General features: G+C 42.3%; 1 protein-coding gene across 6 annotated transcripts in view; it reads left to right on the top strand.

Moving 5' to 3' along the window:
* Positions 1-16779, top strand: part of WASHC5 (WASH complex subunit 5) — a 1117936-nt gene that overhangs the window by 62036 nt on the left and 1039121 nt on the right. For 3 of the 6 annotated variants that reach the window (XM_069621616.1, XM_069621612.1, XM_069621613.1), the window contains one exon: positions 13658-13752. The exons of 2 other annotated variants lie outside the window; for them this stretch is intronic. The gene's annotated coding sequence lies outside the window, so the exon portion shown is untranslated. Of the gene's footprint in view, positions 1-13656; positions 13790-16779 lie in introns of those variants that run through there. One more of the 6 variants, XM_069621615.1, reaches the window with a different exon arrangement.

Genomic DNA, 16779 nt, shown 5'->3' with positions numbered 1-16779 from the left:
CCGTCGCCTTCGTCGCCGGCTGAGAGGACTTTGCACTCGCTGGATGTGGCTAGAGCGCTGAAGTTCTACGTGGACCGCACGAAGTGTTTTCGGAAGACGTCACAACTCTTTGTGAACTTTGGACCTGTCAATCAGGGGAAAGGCTCTCTCGAAGGTTTCCATTTCCAGATGGCTCTCCGGCTGTATCATGTACTGTCATCGGTTGGCAAACCGACCGCTGCCTGGCCGTCCGAGAGCCCATTCCACCAGAGCGATCGCAGCTACCACGGCGTTCCTTTCTGGTGTGCCCCTGCTGGACATATGCAGGGCTGCTACGTGGAGGTCGACGCACACCTTCACGAAATTCTACTGCGTCGACCGGGATTCCAGGGAGGAGTCCAGGGTCGGCCAAGCAGTGCTGCGCAACCTGTTCGCCTGAGGTGAGCCTGGTGAGGAGGTAAGATGCTTAATGTTGAGTTTGATGTAATGCTTAATGTTGAGCCTTTGCCACCTCCCGTGGTTGTGCATGTGTGTACTGCTATGTATTCTTTATTCATGAGCATGTGAATCCATGCCAGACCCCATGCTGGAGAAGGAACAAGTTACTTACCTGTAACTGTTGTTCTCCAGCATGGGTCTGGCATGGATTCACATGCGAACCCTCCCGCCTACCCCTCTGCGGCTCTTCACTTGGTCATACTGCCACTTTACGTGCTTCCAAATCTGAAGATGGCTGCCAGAGGCGGTGCTTAGGTAGAGGGCAGTCATTGGCTGTGGTCAGTATGACGCAGAGACCAGTGATTGGTTATTACTACGAAAGACAGATCAGAAACGAAACTGATACTGGTTTTTTTCTTTACCGAGGATTCCCAGCCTGACGACGGGGAATATTCATGAGCATGTGAATCCATGCCAGACCCATGCTGGAGAACAACAGTTACAGGTAAGTAACTTGTTCCTTTCTTTTAGATTTAATGGTAAATAAACTACTTTTCCACGAATGCCTTTTACCAATTCAGAGGGAGGTAATTTTGCTGTTTTTGGTTGAAGGCGTATTATTGCTTGAAATGGGTGTACTGTTTGAATTATGATGCTCTCATATAAATTAAGTTGTTGTAGAGGTTTTGGTACTGGGTATAATTCCAAATTATTTGTGATAGAATGTGAAGGAGTTTGGTTGTTGTCAAGTTTTGTGGTGCAATAACTGCAAAGTATTAAGGGCTCAGTTATTTCATATTTGTTTTCTGCTAGAAGGTAGAGAGCTAATTCAAACCATTTAGAATCTTCATTGTCTTCTATTTTGTATGATAGGTCCACAGTTTTTGTGTTACTTTTATAAAAAATTCTACGGCAACATACACATACATGGTTTGGTACTTCAGCTGATGTACTTTTAAATTTTAGTATTTCTTTTTTGTATGTGTTTAGCAAAAGGTTGCCATGTTTAGAATTGTTGCTTAATTGGTTTAAAGCTATTTCATTCTGTAAATGGCTTTCACTTCCAAAATATTTTTTCTGGGTATAGTGAATTTCTTCAAGTAGGTCTTTTGCTGTACCATGTAGAAGGATGTTATTTAACTTTGCTAGTGCTACAGCAGGACTTTTAGCATAGTACAGTTTATAGACTAGATTTCTTATAGTTGAATGATGTGTTGATATCCTTTTGATATCATGGAAAGTGGTTTTACAAGTAGGTCCTGTAATGCAGGCCAATGAATGTCCTTGTAGTCGTTGTAGTCCTGTGTACTTGCGCACTGGACAGGTATCTATATTTTGCAGTAATTTAATTTTGATTTTGTCTTTGCTTTTTACATATTTATTGAGGAATTGGTGTAAAGATTTGAAACATTGTTTGGGAATGTTACACATTGACGTGCATGGCCATTTGTAGACTAGACGTTCTGATTCAGTTGAATGGAGGGGTAATTCTAAGTTTTCAGGGCATATTTTTGTAAGGAGTACTTCTTGTTCCATTATGGTATTATTCACTTTTTCATAACCTCGACCACTGCTATTTATGGCAATTGTATTACTTTGCTTTTGTTTGTACGCTTCTTCATTAAAATATGGTTCTGTGCTCGTAGTGTGATTCCATTCACCTCCGCAGATAATTAAGAAGTTCTTTCTGTTGACATTTCGCTTATTGAGAAGTTTTTTTTGTATTTTAGTTATTAGTTTTGTTAGTGGTTTCATTTTGTTTAACAGTAAAATAAATAAATTTCTTTTGAGAAGAATTGCACTGTCCATCAATGCTTCAAAGATTAATTTCCTACGATAGGTTTTAAGCTTTGAACCTGATTTCTCTCCTGTTTTTATAAGATTTTGAAGGACTTTGTGACGGTATATTTTGGCTAAAATACTTTTCTTGGTATGCTTACTTTGCACTATATTAAAATTTGAAGAAGTAGTTTTATCTGTACTGATAGATGATTTTCTGTTAATTGTTTTTTGGTTGTTTTACATTTTGATAGAGGAAGCGAAGTTGTTGTACTTGAAACTTCTTGTGTTTCATTAAATGATTGTATTAGCTGTTTGGTTTCAACTTTTTTTACAAATTCTGCTAGAGATGGATGCTTATGTTGGACACCTTTATTTTCATTTGCTCTAATTTTGCGTTGCTTTCTACGGAGTTGTATTTTGGTAGGCATTCTTTAGGGTCTGTTGAAAAAAATAAAGAAGATATGGGTTGGGGTGTTCTGGAATGTATGTGTGCTGTGTGCATGAGTGTTTGAGTAAGATGATAAAGATGTATGTAATGGTGTGTGATTGTGTATTGGGAACTAAAACTAGTAGGGATAGGTATTCTTCAATTTATGTGTCATTAAACTGGGGTTCAGATGACAAAAAAAAAGTAAGGTAGTGGTGTGGAAAAGTACAAATAGTAAATCTAATGTATACAATTAAAACAGTTGTTTGTTCTATAATATGAAAATTGTAGTGGTTCAGTTGGCTAATTTGTGTGTCCAAAAATAGAAATTTGTGGGCCATTCTGGTTGTAAATCGCTGTTTACGACATGGAAATTTTTGGACAAAATGGTACTAAATCTATATTTTAAGAAACCAAAATTGCTGGTATTAATGTTATAGTATATTTGATTAATAATATAAATATTATGGTGATATTTTACTTTTTTTTTTAAATTAACAGGTAACTTCTTAGTTTTTCTTTCTTCTTCGAATTCGGCTGCTTCTTTTCAGGAAACTGGTCTTCACTGCAACTGTAAAAGCTTCAAATTAGTAACTTTGTTTGTATATAGCACTGTTTTTAATTTAGATATTGATTTTTTTAATTGAAATCCTCAGTGCCTTCTGTAAAACCATTAAACTAATTTATTTACATAAGATACATTGCATTAGTTCAGTGTATATGATATGTACATAATGAACAAATTGTATTGAATGACTAACTGTAGCAAAAATAAAATATCTTTACTATGTCTTGTGAAATTTATAATATATTAGTGAATACCACTATTTCTGTAAGTAAACTGTTCTAGGTAATAGCGCCTCAATGTCATGTCTAATTTAAAGTAATTAAGTCAATAAATAAATAAAAACAAAAAATGTGAAATTGTATAAGTACATAGATTGTGTTTGCATGCAATTTTGTTTGAATATATGTAGTCTATATATTTAATTTAAAAAATGTTAGTTTAACATGATTTGAGTGTGTGTGTATAAAGAAAGTAAATAGTATAAAGGTTTATAAGTGATAGTTGATTTTAGGAAATTGAAAAAAGTACAGTAAATTACAAGGTAAAAGTCTTTTTGAAAATGTGTTCATCTACCATAGCTCTCAAGTCACACGCTTTTGGCGGGTGTCACACGCCTTGTAAAGGGCAGACTCACCCGCCAAGCCTCATGGACGCCCATTCATTCCAATGGGCGTCTCACCCGCTAAAAACAAAATCGGGTGATTTCACCCGCCTGTAAAACAAAAATGGTTGAGAGCTATGTCATGTACTATACAGAAAATATGCATACCTGAAGTTTGTGTTCATGCATATGGATATGCGTGGAGCTGCAGGTAGAAATCTTGAAGACTTGTACAGTATTTGTGGTAGATGCTGCTTGCCAATGATATGACACTTGTACTCAGAGAGATTCAGAGTACATTTGCAGTGCTGATCTATGATGATGCAGTTAGATGTAGAGGTCTTGAATGTGATTGGTGCATGGTCATGTGATTTTTGAGGTACATCCAATGAGGGAATGGCAGAGAGAGTGTAGTGGAAATGGTAGAAGGGCTGTTCATGTTACGATATGTCCGCGGACATGGCGGTAGTTCCAGGACATCAGGAGTTACATCCGGGGATTTTTGGGTTCAGAAGTCACGCAAATGAGAATAAGCACTGAAAGGGATTGGTCAGGAAAGTTTGGTGGGTGTGTTGTGCCAGGAGAGATTTTTTGAGATACTCTTTTTGCTGAGAGAACAAAAGATAGCTATGGCTGTGTGTTTCAGAAAACAGATTGTTTGGATTTTAGGAGATTCATGGATACATTGGTTGAAGGTGCATGAGGAAAGCTGTGGAGTAGCTGTAGATCTTGGATTCCCACATGTGGAAGTACACTGGCATGGAGTACGTGGAATGAAGTGGTTGGATTTGCTACCTCTCTGTGCTACTTTGGAGACAGAGCAACATCCAGACATAATTGTAATTCATTGTGGAGGGAACAGTTTAGGGCATGTGACTGGAATTTTATTGCAATTTGCTATGAAAGAAGGACTGAGGAAGCTTATGGACATGTTTCCTAATTCGCAAGTGATATTTTCACGGATTGCGCAGAGACAAATGTGGCTTTGTTCTTCTTCATTTGGTCCACAAATGGAAAAAGCAAGGCACAATGTTAATAAGGCTGTTTGTGGCTTTCTAAGAGATTTTGGCATGTCTTCTTTTCACAATGAAAATATTATGTTTTGTAGTACATACATTTTTCGCAGAGATGGAGTCCATCTTACTTATGCTGGCAATCAGATTTTTCTGAGAAATGTACAAAATGCATTGCGACCTTTTTTGGAATTACAACAACGATTTTGAAGTAGATGTTAAGCATTTACAATTTTTGACTTACAAACACCACCCAAAGGCTCTTTTCAGAGCCACCACTTCTTTCCAGAGAAAATTACAATGTTTGTGATGGAGTAGTAACCCAATTTTTTTAATGTTCGCGAACTCTTCGCGGACTTCTAAAAAATACAAAGAGCCCTGCTTCATTTATTTTCACTTCTATTTTTTAACTGGGAAAGGCGGCTCTGAAAAGAGCCTTATTTTTTTTTGATTTTTGTAATTTTGTATTTTTTTTGGTTTTTCAGACACGACGCAGTAGGAGAGGAGGGTAAAGGAGGGTAAAGGGGGGGACACCAACCACAGGGATAAGAAAGGGCGAGCTGAGAGAGGAAGATGTAGAGTGGGTTTTATTTGGGTAGTGAGCAGGTCTTCTCGTGCTCTGAGACGATAGTCTCGAAAGCACTCCGAAGTCGCTCCCCCCTGCAGAGTACTGTGTCACAGTACATACATACAACTGTGACCCTCGAAAGGTAAGGGTCATCAGCATTCTGTATGGCCTGTGAGGCAGCTTCAGAAAGACGCTGTCCCACAGAGGTGGTCCTTGTGGTGACAGGATCAGAAACGGAGGATGAAGTAGAGGAAATCAACCTGCTACGTTCTTCGCAAGGTACAACCCTGCGAATAGCCCCAGAGTGAAATTACCTCAGGTGTTGCTTCATAGTAGTGGTCCCAAAGCTGTAGTTTCCGTGCTTCCCGCGACTGAGTATCATTTTGCACTCATTGCAGGTAACATGGTTCGCACAAGCCTTAGGACCATTCCCATGAATGGTAAATAACCGCCACACCCAAGACTCACGCCTAGTGCGGGTAGTAGGGATTTCCTCTACCTCATTCTCATCATCCTCTTCTTGCTCCTCCACATCCTCACTCCTGTTCCCCTCTTCAGGCCCTTGGGGAGGAGGTGGTGGTGGTGGTGGAGGTGGTGGTGGAGGGGGTGGTGGTGGTGCTGAAGCAGGTGCAGCACCAAGTGGCAGTTCAGCAGCCAAGGATGCCATGTCGATGATGGTGTAGTCTGCAGGTGGCAGCAAAAATCACTGTGTTCTGAAGAATAGCCAGAAACACAATGGGAATAAGCTCTTGGGCGTGGTCTTTTATAGGGGTGCTTGTGCGCGGTCCGCGGGCATGCGCACTGTGCGCGGACAGATCGAACCCAAAAAAAGGATCGGAAAGTTTCAAAACGTATATAGAAAGTCGAGATTGCTATGTGGGACTTGTGTCATGGTGAGATTTTATTGAAAAATAGTATGGATTAACTGAAAATGTACTTTTAAATTGTTCGGGGATTGTATCAGTGATGTCATCAATGACATTTGTGATGTCATCTTTGATGTCCTGGGTGTTAGTCTTAGCAGTGCACGGTGGTGGCGCGAGTTATGGTTGCTTAGCCTACCATAACTGGCGAATTTCAAGGGTTTTTCGGTTTTACTTGGAACCATAACGTCCCTTTAACAAAGTTTTTTCACTGAATTTCATAGGTTTTTAGTAGCACAACTTAACCATAACGTCCCTTTAACAAAGTTTTTTTCACTGAATATATATATATATATATATATATATATATATATACACACACACACACACACACACACACACACACACACACACACACCTCCCCCATATAAGTGTACCTATGCATCCCTATCTCACTCACCCCCCTCAATGTAATACTCTATCTCAACATGGGAGGTATCATAAAAGACACTTCTAAAAAAAAAAAAAAATCAATAGTGTCTTCAACCATATTGTATTTTCCTGATGAGATATATATATATATATATATATATATTTCTCTTTTCTGTCAAAAGACCATGGCATATGTTTCGCCCGCTTTTAATCTTTGTATGTATATATTCACAAACAATAACTTGGTTTTGCTCATATCTGGTTCCCACCCCTGTTGCCAAGTAAATATAAAAATAAAATACACAACAAGTGATTTCAACCACCACGAGCATTGGGGGAGATCATTCCTTGAAGGAACCCAGCGGCCTGTTTTCTTCTGTTCTTTCCACGTGCAAACATTTACTCTTCATATACACTTTTTCCTTCCTCCCACCCCATGACACTTCCTTGGTCCCGCCCCTCTCCCCAGGAATATTTAGTTTCTACTTCATCTTATTCGTCTTCCATCGGCACATCTTCCACCTGATTCATCTTATTTTCCTTATTCCAAGTCCAAGGACTTTCTTGCTTTAGTCCCTTATGTTTGTGTTATTTGTCTTTTGGGCTGCTTTGCAGCAAGTTCAAGGGCCCCTTAATTCATAGGCCAGTCTTCTTTTAGTTTCACTGTTTTTGTGACCACAGAGGACTCGAACACTCCTTCTTTATTCACATAAAATCTTTAAGGGGGGGGTGTTCGATTTGTTTCTGGGGAACACAAGGATGGGGGAGTCTCATGCGGGATGAAGGGAAGTAAGTCTTCTAGGTGAGTTGCAACTTGGCATCTGGCTGGATCTCTCAGAACCCTTTTCGTGACCCCCATGGGTTTTTCCTCCCTGCTCGCAGGATCTGTTGCCGTGAATCACCTGGTGTGCAGGTATCTCCCGTCTATTTGTAATATAAAAACTGAATGAGTTTCTTGAAGAATAAGTGCATTTTTATCATCAGTATTGCCTCCATAAACCCAAACCTTAGGAATGCTTAAAGGAAGGACATGGTTATTCTATCTCCTAAAAACAATTGCTACTGAATTTTCTCTTTTCTAATATAATAGAATGGCTGCTTCTTTCTCCCTTTCCTGCATATCTTGGTGTCACTTATGCTTTATATATACTGGCTATGCCATGAGACCATAAATCATATACATTTCTGCCTTTTCCTTTCATTGCCCTATTTTCACAGGCTTTCATTCCAAAAATGTTAGGTTTCCTGTGTTATGCAGAATATAAGTACACTATTTTCTATGTAGTTGTGTCATTCTTGACAGCAATAGTTACCCAGTCTCCTTCTTTATAATAAAAGACAAAACAAACATAACAAAATCAAAGCATTTTTTCGAAAAAAGGATGTGGTATTCAGCCGCTCCCCTTTGTTCTTGACATATACATAGGGGATGTGATTGCTTGAAAATCGAGGCAAAGTCATGATAAGCTGACAAAGCGATCAGTTAACTTCCTTTGTTTTTTTCATTCGACATGTTGTTGCTGAGGTCATCTCTTGGCATTCCCAGTCCAGTAGAATGCAGGCTTGCTTTTTCTGAAAAATAAAACATTGGTGCACTTTTTTTAATTGAATTGTCATAATTGTAGTAACAGGCCTGTTTTAGTCTCTTCTGCTATGCTGAAAATGTTCTCTGTACTTAAGGCGTGGGTCCGCAGTCTCTTCTTTCATTGCTGTATTTTTTCCGTTGAGACATAATTCAAATTTTATTTGTTGACCTTCCTACACTAATCTTACCTTCCTATGTTATTTGGAAACCAGCACTGATCCTATTAAGTGCATGCAAATGCATATAGGCATATATTGTTTTGCCTAATGTTTTATGCATTTACCAAATATTCATTTTTCTTTATTTTTTTTTTTTAGCAGTATTACAAAAAGATGACTCTACCTTTTTATTAAAAAATTCTTCTTCATTCTCTTTGATAGATATGGCTATACGTGTGTGTGTGTGTGTGTGTGTGTGTGTGAGAGAGAGAGAGAGAGATCAAGTGGTGTGTTAACCATGAAACAAGTAGTTTATTTGCTGCTTTCTTTCTTCTACGGCACATTACAATAAAGGATATTTTTGTTGCCAGGAATACGTTGGTGTTTCTTCTCATTGCTGTGAGGGCATTATGCTCTCTCAGCTGCTTTTTGGAGTGCATTTCCATTTTTGTATCCAGGTACAAAGGCTTTTCTAATATATATATATATATATATATTGCAATGAAAAAACTTTGTTAAAGGGACGTTACAAGTAAAACCGAAACCCCCAAGAAATTCGCCAGTTATGGTAAGCTAAGCAACCATAACTTGTGCCACCACAGTGCAGTTCTAAGACTAACACCCAGGACATCAAAGATGACATCACAAATGTCATTGATGACATCACGTACCTGAGCCACTTGTCTTTGTTCACTGACATATATAGGCCAGGTGGTTTTGTTCACTGACATTACTCAAAACTCTAAGGTAGGATTCATTATTGTACTATCCGAGATTATAGATATTGTACTTCTAATGGTACATGCTGCAGTCATTAGTCATTGCCTATGTTTATGTATGATTAGGTGTCTGTATTAACAACACTCCAATACAATGATTTTAGATGAGTACATTTTTTGATGGACTCTAGTATGTTTCTCACACACCACAGGGGTTTGGGGAGTGGTGGGTGATAGCCAGCGCTGCATCAAAATCGGACACACCAGTTAATTGGCTCTATTTGCATGTTTAAATCCCTCATGGCCAGCAAAGGGCTTGATTCACAATCTGTGATAATTTGGCAACTTTTTTAGGCTCTCCAGAAATGGTACTACCATATGGTCTATTATAGATATCAAATTAAAGCACCCGTCTGCCCTCCCCTGTGACAAATACCAGACGCTGTAAGTCATCTGAGTCCACCAATATTTCCACAAAATTGAGGCACATGGAGGGGCCCACTGGAGTAAGTAGGCCCCCCTTTGGTCTTCCTCGCAAGCATCCTTGTAGCTGGTTTCACAAAGGAAGTAAAACCCTGGAATAGCACAGTGGTCACATCCCATGTTTCCTGCATACAAACTCCTGCACAAAGTTAATCCAGTCAAGGTCTTCCAAATGCCTGCTTAGCCCTCCCACATTCCAAGAGCATATTTGATGGCATCGTAGGGCCTCAGTAGTCGTTGCTGTCAAAGTCTCAGTGTGGGTGGCGGTGTATGGGTGTAGGGCCTTGTTCTAACACTTCTGGTCAATCAACCTCATCTGAGCCATTCTTTCTTCTTGCAACATATCCCGTATCGTAAGTAGATGCTACAACTCCTGTGTAAACTTTATGCAGGACAGGAGTACTGCTGGATGGAGGATGCCAGCCGCAAGGCAATCTTTGTGCCAGTCTGGGGATAGGCATGTAGCTCAATAGAAAGGCCATCGACAAGACATCCATTGGCCAGGGTCAATCGTATAAAATATTCAGGGCCTCTTGGCATCGGCATTCTTTCACACCCTAATATATCATCCCAGATAATGGATTGGCAGCCCTTCACATGTCGGAGCCAGTGGATTGTTGTATTTACAAGGGCTTAAGGGCTTCCTTACTCTCATAGGTTCCAGCCAATGTCCTTGGTACATTCACCATATAAATGTTGTTGGTTGGGCTCTGTGTACCCCCAGGCTTTGGAGGCCACAGGTACCCAGGTGGAGGCAAGCTGACTAAGGGCAGCAAGTTAGATCTAGTACCCACAGAGCCAGTTGCACATTTCCAAGGCTTCACCTGTGGGTTTGTACAGGAAAATATGTCTGGTTTCTGTCAAAGCATTGAACTTTCCCATTCAGGTCTGGTCCCTAGTTGCCCCAGTTGAATACGGATGTAGGATATAAGCTCTTTGGCTGCCTCGCGCCAGTCCTGCTTTTTTCCCATACGTCCCAGTATCTTAACTGGCCACGTATGGAGGCAAAGAGTCCCCTGAACAAGAGGTCCCTTGGGTGTTGTATTTGTCACATGTGTTGTAAGGTGGCTTGAAATGCCCGAGTTTCTGCATGCTCTAGATAGTGGCATGATAGAAGGTTTAACATCTGTTTGGGTATGTTGGGTCACACACGAGTAAACCAGAGTTTTGGTGGAATTTACAATTTAAGTGAGCTTTGTCACATCGCTCCTTAGGTGAGCGGTCACTTCCTTGTGCTTATCAAGTTCCATTATAATGGCACTCAAGATGTTGGTGCTCCAAGAGCACAGATTGCTGTTGTAGGTGGCGTCCAACGGATTCTGCTCAGTGATCATTAGAAATGGTGTTTTGCATCCCTATGGATTCAAGATGGCCCTTGGGCCATTCCCCGACATTATGGGGTTTTCAGCAATTGGGTCATTGAGGTTTTTATCCTTGCTCTGGTCACATTCACCTGGGGATCGCAAACCTGAGGGCAATACCGGGTGCAACCACCACCTCGAGCTCCTCTGCACACTTGGGTGTTTGCACATGAGGTGCTAGTGTGGCACTGGCACTCTTTTGGCAGGACTCCGGCTCTCCCCCCCTCTGCCCCCCAGCTACAGCAGCTTCAGTATCTCCATGTGGAGGGGCAGCCACAGGACTGGCTCCTGGCCCAGTAAAAGCCTCTGGTATCTCCTTTTCGATAGCTGGCCCTGAGGTGTCCCCTTCACACACTCTTCCTCCTGCTATTTCCTCACCAGGAAACCCACACCTGGCCTCATCTCAGGCAGCCTGTATAGGGCATTTAACCGTCGGTTGAGGGTCCCATTCAATTGCTCCCCCTCCGGATTGCACCTCCAGGCTTGTGACGGGTATTGCATACTTGCTCCCCACCAAAGGCTTCACCCCCATCTTTTTGCCTGGGGTGACTCGGTTGGCCGGCTAGAATTGGCACACGATAGACCTCCAGCAGATGCGGAACAAGTCTATCCCTTCCTCGACTTGGGGCCCCCCTCCCCCCCTCCCCCAAGGGTTTGCAAGCAGCCTGGTTGACTAGCCGAGAGGGCTCAAACCATGCAATAGCCTCCGGGAACGAGTTCACCACACAGTTAGGCAGGCGACGGCCTTCCAAGTTACCTACATCTTTAGGTGGCAGCTCATCTATCCTCTAGGAGACCCTGTAGGTTGGTAATCACAAGATTTACATCTTCAATGAGTTTGAATAGCTTCTTTTTCCCGTCTGCTGCAGAGATTGATGCTGCTGCTTTCCTTTTGACCATGATTAACTGAGCCGAAGCACATGCTTATAGCACCCTGGGGGGGAGCGGTGGGAGAGTCAAAAAGTAGTGTCAGCACCCAGTGGGGTTTAGAGAATTAAAAGTTTTAACTTGCTTGGAGTGTCTGGAGTGAAGAGAATTTTTGCTGCCAAGTTCAGATGACTGTAATAAGATCAGGCGACCAAAAGTTGTGGCAAAGAGAAACGTCTGCGATGGCTCTCACTGCCAAGAGTGTACCTTTGCCTGCTGAAACGCCTTGCAGGCATCAAACACCTGTGCCCTTAACTGCAGGCTTCCAGTGTTGTTTGACTTCTTCTTTTAAAAGTGAAAGCCCATAATTGATTGGACTATAGCTAGCCTGCCTTAGTGTTCAATCCCTTTTCTTAAGTGCTTTTCTCTGGAGGAGGTGGAGGGGACAGGAAGGAGAGGGAGACAGAGAGATGGTGGAAATCTTCACCAACTATACAGAGCTCTCCTGTCTAGGTTAACCCCTTCCCTTCTCAATAGGATCAAAGGCCTTTAGATATGCAACACCCTGGTGTGCGGCCAAGCCTTTTGTGAATGAGCGTGCCCTTCGATTCCTGTTACCAGGCCAGCTCCCTGTGAAGTGACTATCCCTGGGAAATGGTGTTGCCGCCCTTACAAAGGAACAGAGAGGCACCCCACCCACGTTTCATTCCTGCCAGTACACAACCCTTCCCCGGCTCAACTGGGCCTACATGCTTGATATCAATTTGATGTGGCTACTATGATCCTGAGCCTATCTCAAGCATGGCTTATTTGAGAATGTATCCTGCCACCAGCATGGGCTACTTATGTTGATCATAGTTTTGGCACAGGGGTGCATATCTAAAATACATCCTATGCACTGCAGAGACTGGGCTGTAACTGCAGCTGTCCAATCGACACATGTGACCTCCAAACCTACTCTGTTTGACTGGTAGAGCAGGCGCTGTAGATCAGGATACTGACGCAACAAGGCGAAAGTACGAACTATGCTTTTGGCATGGAGTTTATCAAAGGGGAATCTGATTAGCAGATTACCTTTTCAGAGATGGAATTTCCTGCATAATTGTATTAATTAATAAAAGCCAGGGCTTTCACACCCTTGCTAGATGACAATTCATCACACCCACCAACCAAGGGCCCAGAGGTAAGTACTTTTAGAGTTTGCTTTCAGAAAGTAAATTGCCAGAATGCAAAACAGCCTGGTATGTAAAGGCTTCTTTTTTAAAGGGGAAATTAAACATCTGGTCATCCAGGGCCTTGCATCTCAAGCCGACAAAGGCCCCCAAAGGTCCAAAAGAAGTCATAAGTTATATGCGGGGCCGCTGTGATGGGGCAGCCAGCTATCACAAACTGATCCACAGATGGCAAGAAGCAACAAAAGACTGCAAATTGTTCAGGCAGAGAATCAACTTTCTCCAGCAGAGATTGCCTAGATTTAATAACTTGTTGGTGACTATTTTTCTTTAAAATTCACCCTGAATAGATTGACACCAAGAGTTGCTAATTTCAGTCTTGGTATTCTGATTCAACCTCCCTTCAGGATCTCAAAGAGCTCCCTAGAGCTTTATTTGGCCTTTGTAGCTCTGGAATTATAATCAGCCTTCTTGGCGGAGCAAATAGCTTGCTTCTAATCTGTCAGACTTTCGGTAGGTGAGCAGGGTCCGGGGGATTAGGGTCTATTTGCCAAGCCCTTTTGCAAGCCCCCTTTCCTATCCTGCATGCAATAATTTCTTTACTGAACCAGGTATTTTTTTCTTCCCCTTTTTGTTTTCAGAAAACCCAGTGCCAAGGAGTTGGTGGCCCCTCGATGTTGAAAATGGACACTCGGGTCATTGGTGTCCGAGAAGAATGACAGCCTGGCTAGACCAGGTAAGGCCAAGGAAGCAAGGGCCTCGGGCGATTTCAGGTTCCTCCCCCTTTTTACTCTCGTTCGATTGATGTTGGTCTGCTGTAGCATTGTTGGATGCAATAAATGACAGGAGATTAAGCAATTGTCGGACCAAGGGCAAGGATCTAGCAATACTGTGGAGATTTGGGTATTAAATGACAGGATCCAGTCCAGTATGTTCCCCTCCCTCTGTGCAGCAGCCTTAACGTGCTGAGAGTAGCTTAACAGTCCTTATGCAGTGAAACGGGTCACTGCTTCAAAGTCTAGTTCACTGTTAACCCACAGGTTAAAGTCACCTAGCGGGAGTAAATGAGAAGTAGGTTTCATAATGTCATTCGGTAGGCAAACAGTTGTTCCTTGAAATCATTTTTGTTTTTTGTTTTGCAGTAGCCTATAAAAAATTGAAGTTAATGGAGGTGTTACGGTGCATGTTAGGGAGAATTCTTAGAAATTCCCTCCAACTTAGGGACCCCCCAGCAACTTTGCTGTATTTTGAAGACTTTTTTAACCCAGAAACAGTGAGACCCTTTTCCCACTCTCACATGTATTCTAATGTATTTCTTTTTGTACTCTGTTTCTTTTGGTCATGGAGCCTGACAAACTCCATACATTGTCACCCAGCACCTTTAGTGCAATGACGAGGTTTATAGTAATTCCATCGACAGACAAAGCATCTAATGCCTTTTTATTTAATTTTTTAAACCTTAACCCATTTTTATTAAACTAAACTGTTTACTATCCAAAAGAATGCATTAGATGCTTTATTTTTTATTTTAAGATGCTTTTTTTTTAGATGGTTTGGCTGTCGATGCGTTGGTTGTCAATGCAATGGCCGGCTAGCCAGTGACACAGGGAAGTCTCTTAGATTTCCTAAGGTTTAAAGAACTTCTCTGGGATAAACTACTGTTTCCCAGAGCAGTAAAGTGAAATTGACATTACTTGCATTTGTAATTTTCTAGAACCAGCACACACTATCTTACAATAGGGTGCTGGAGGGGTTACCTAGTATCCCGTTTTGTCTAACTTCTCAAGTAACATTTTGTATGTTACCATTTCCTCACTGAATGGCTGGTGGCAGTGGTTTTGTTTTTTACTACCATGGTGTGCATTTACCGCGGGCTGCATTTACAGCTACAGTAAAGCACCCAAGGGTGCCATTTTTGTCAAAATGGTCCCGGTCTTCTTTTTTCGCCATTTCTTTGTGAAAAGGTCCTTCTTGAGATTTGCTCTGTGCTCCAAACCAGATTTGGTCCCATTGTTAGTGGGTGAAGCCCGCCTCTGGCTCCAGGGTGTCTGGGGGTAGGCAGGAAGTGAGGGAGGTGCCCGAAAATTCCTGTGCTTGGTCTCCTAGGAGACCCAAATGCACTCTGTGGTGATTGGCTGACTGTCCTGCAAGGACAGCCACCCTGCTTGGTGAGTGACAGCTAAGCTGGAATGAAAGGGAGAGAACTGTATAAAAGGCAAGGCTTTTAGCTTGGCAGGCAGAGTTGACCACTGGACAAAGGAACCGAAGAAGAACTTGAGGAGGACGCCTGCTGCACTTCCTGGACCATTGGTTTGCCCGGTGAAGCCCTGCTGCAGTGCCAAAATGCCAAGTTTGCATCGACAGAGAAGCCCCTGCAAGGACGACTTTTCTCCTTGAGTTGGTGGGGCCAATCAACTCCATAGTAAGCCACCTGGACCTCCATCTCGGAGCTGATTGAATTTCCACAGACTTGCTGCTGGAAACCGTAGAGCCAGGGAGAGGAACACCAGTTTGTGCGTGTTGCTTTTAGGTTGGCCAAGAGCTCCAGGAAGATCCTCTGGACTCCCAGGAAGCAGGACTGACCGAGCCTGAGCCCCCCCCCCCCCCCAATCGAGTGCAGGACCCCAGAAGCAAGGAAAGTCCATCTCGACAGCCAGGAACCGCAGTGTCGCTATTGGTGGTAGACGTGAGGAGCTGAAACACTGAACAGCCACTGAAAGTGAAGTTTGGCGGTTGCACGTTTTGACCGGTCCAGTGCAGTGCAGGAGTCCCCCGAACGTCCTCCCTCTTGTCCCCGCGACTGAGGCCCAGGAACTGCAAGATCTGCATAGCTGCACAGGCGCAAGGGTCATCTGCTGCATCCTTTTCATTTTAAAGGTACTGTACAAAGTCTAAGAAGTTACCTCCTTGCTGTAGAGTTGCTTGCATCTTCTACTACTGCTAAGACCTTTCTACATAACTTCAAAGAAGTGCTTCAGCCTATCTAGCCTCTTGCCTATTGACTTTGGCTTCGCCTGTTTTAACTGAATGACTTTTATTGGGGCGTCTGAAAGTATTTGCCTGCTTAAGAAATATTTGTGGTAACTTGTTTGCTCTACTAATCTTTTTGTTTTTACTTGCTCTTAACTAATTCTGAATGCCAACAGTAATACATTAATGTCAACAGCACCCTAACAATTGAAGTCACCTGTGGGTGTAGGTCCTTGTTGTATGCCCTCTTAAATGGGTATTTACTGATTCTAAACTAAGAGATTGTTTAATTGTGAAGTATATTTGTGTGGTGTTTTACAGTGCTCCCTTCTGAAGAAGGCTTACATTAACTAACTGGTAAATTAATAAACGTTTTATTAAGAAACCCGGTGTGTAAGTTTTTGCTTGGATACTTAGTCACTGTGAACCTCTGTGTAACTCCCCTACAGCTCACATTGACCCCACATGAGATAAGCCGGGTTAATCGTCCACACTACCAGCCTCTGTAGTACAGACTTCTACCAAAGGTTGGGTTACTACTGCCAGGGGGTCAGGGTTGTTGTAGTGCACCCTATGGGTACTGCATACAATCCTGCCTAACAGTCCACACTAAGTTTAGTTAATACAGCCTCAAAGTTGTCAAGGGACGTAACAGAGGGGAGCATTTTCAATTAATCCTTATAAAAAAGGGCCACCATCCCCCACCGCTAGTGCTAGTCTGATCAGCCCTAAACATGTTGTACTCAGTAGGATTGCGAGGGCGGCTGTCAATGCCTGACTCTTCTATGTAGTC

Source organism: Ambystoma mexicanum, chromosome 5q, assembly GCF_040938575.1.
Source record: "Ambystoma mexicanum isolate Mex_15411 chromosome 5q, UKY_AmexF1_1, whole genome shotgun sequence".
In the NCBI taxonomy this organism is placed as follows: domain Eukaryota; kingdom Metazoa; phylum Chordata; class Amphibia; order Caudata; family Ambystomatidae; genus Ambystoma; species Ambystoma mexicanum.
Note: the sequence above shows the minus strand (reverse complement) of the source record. Positions and strands in the feature narration are given on the sequence as shown.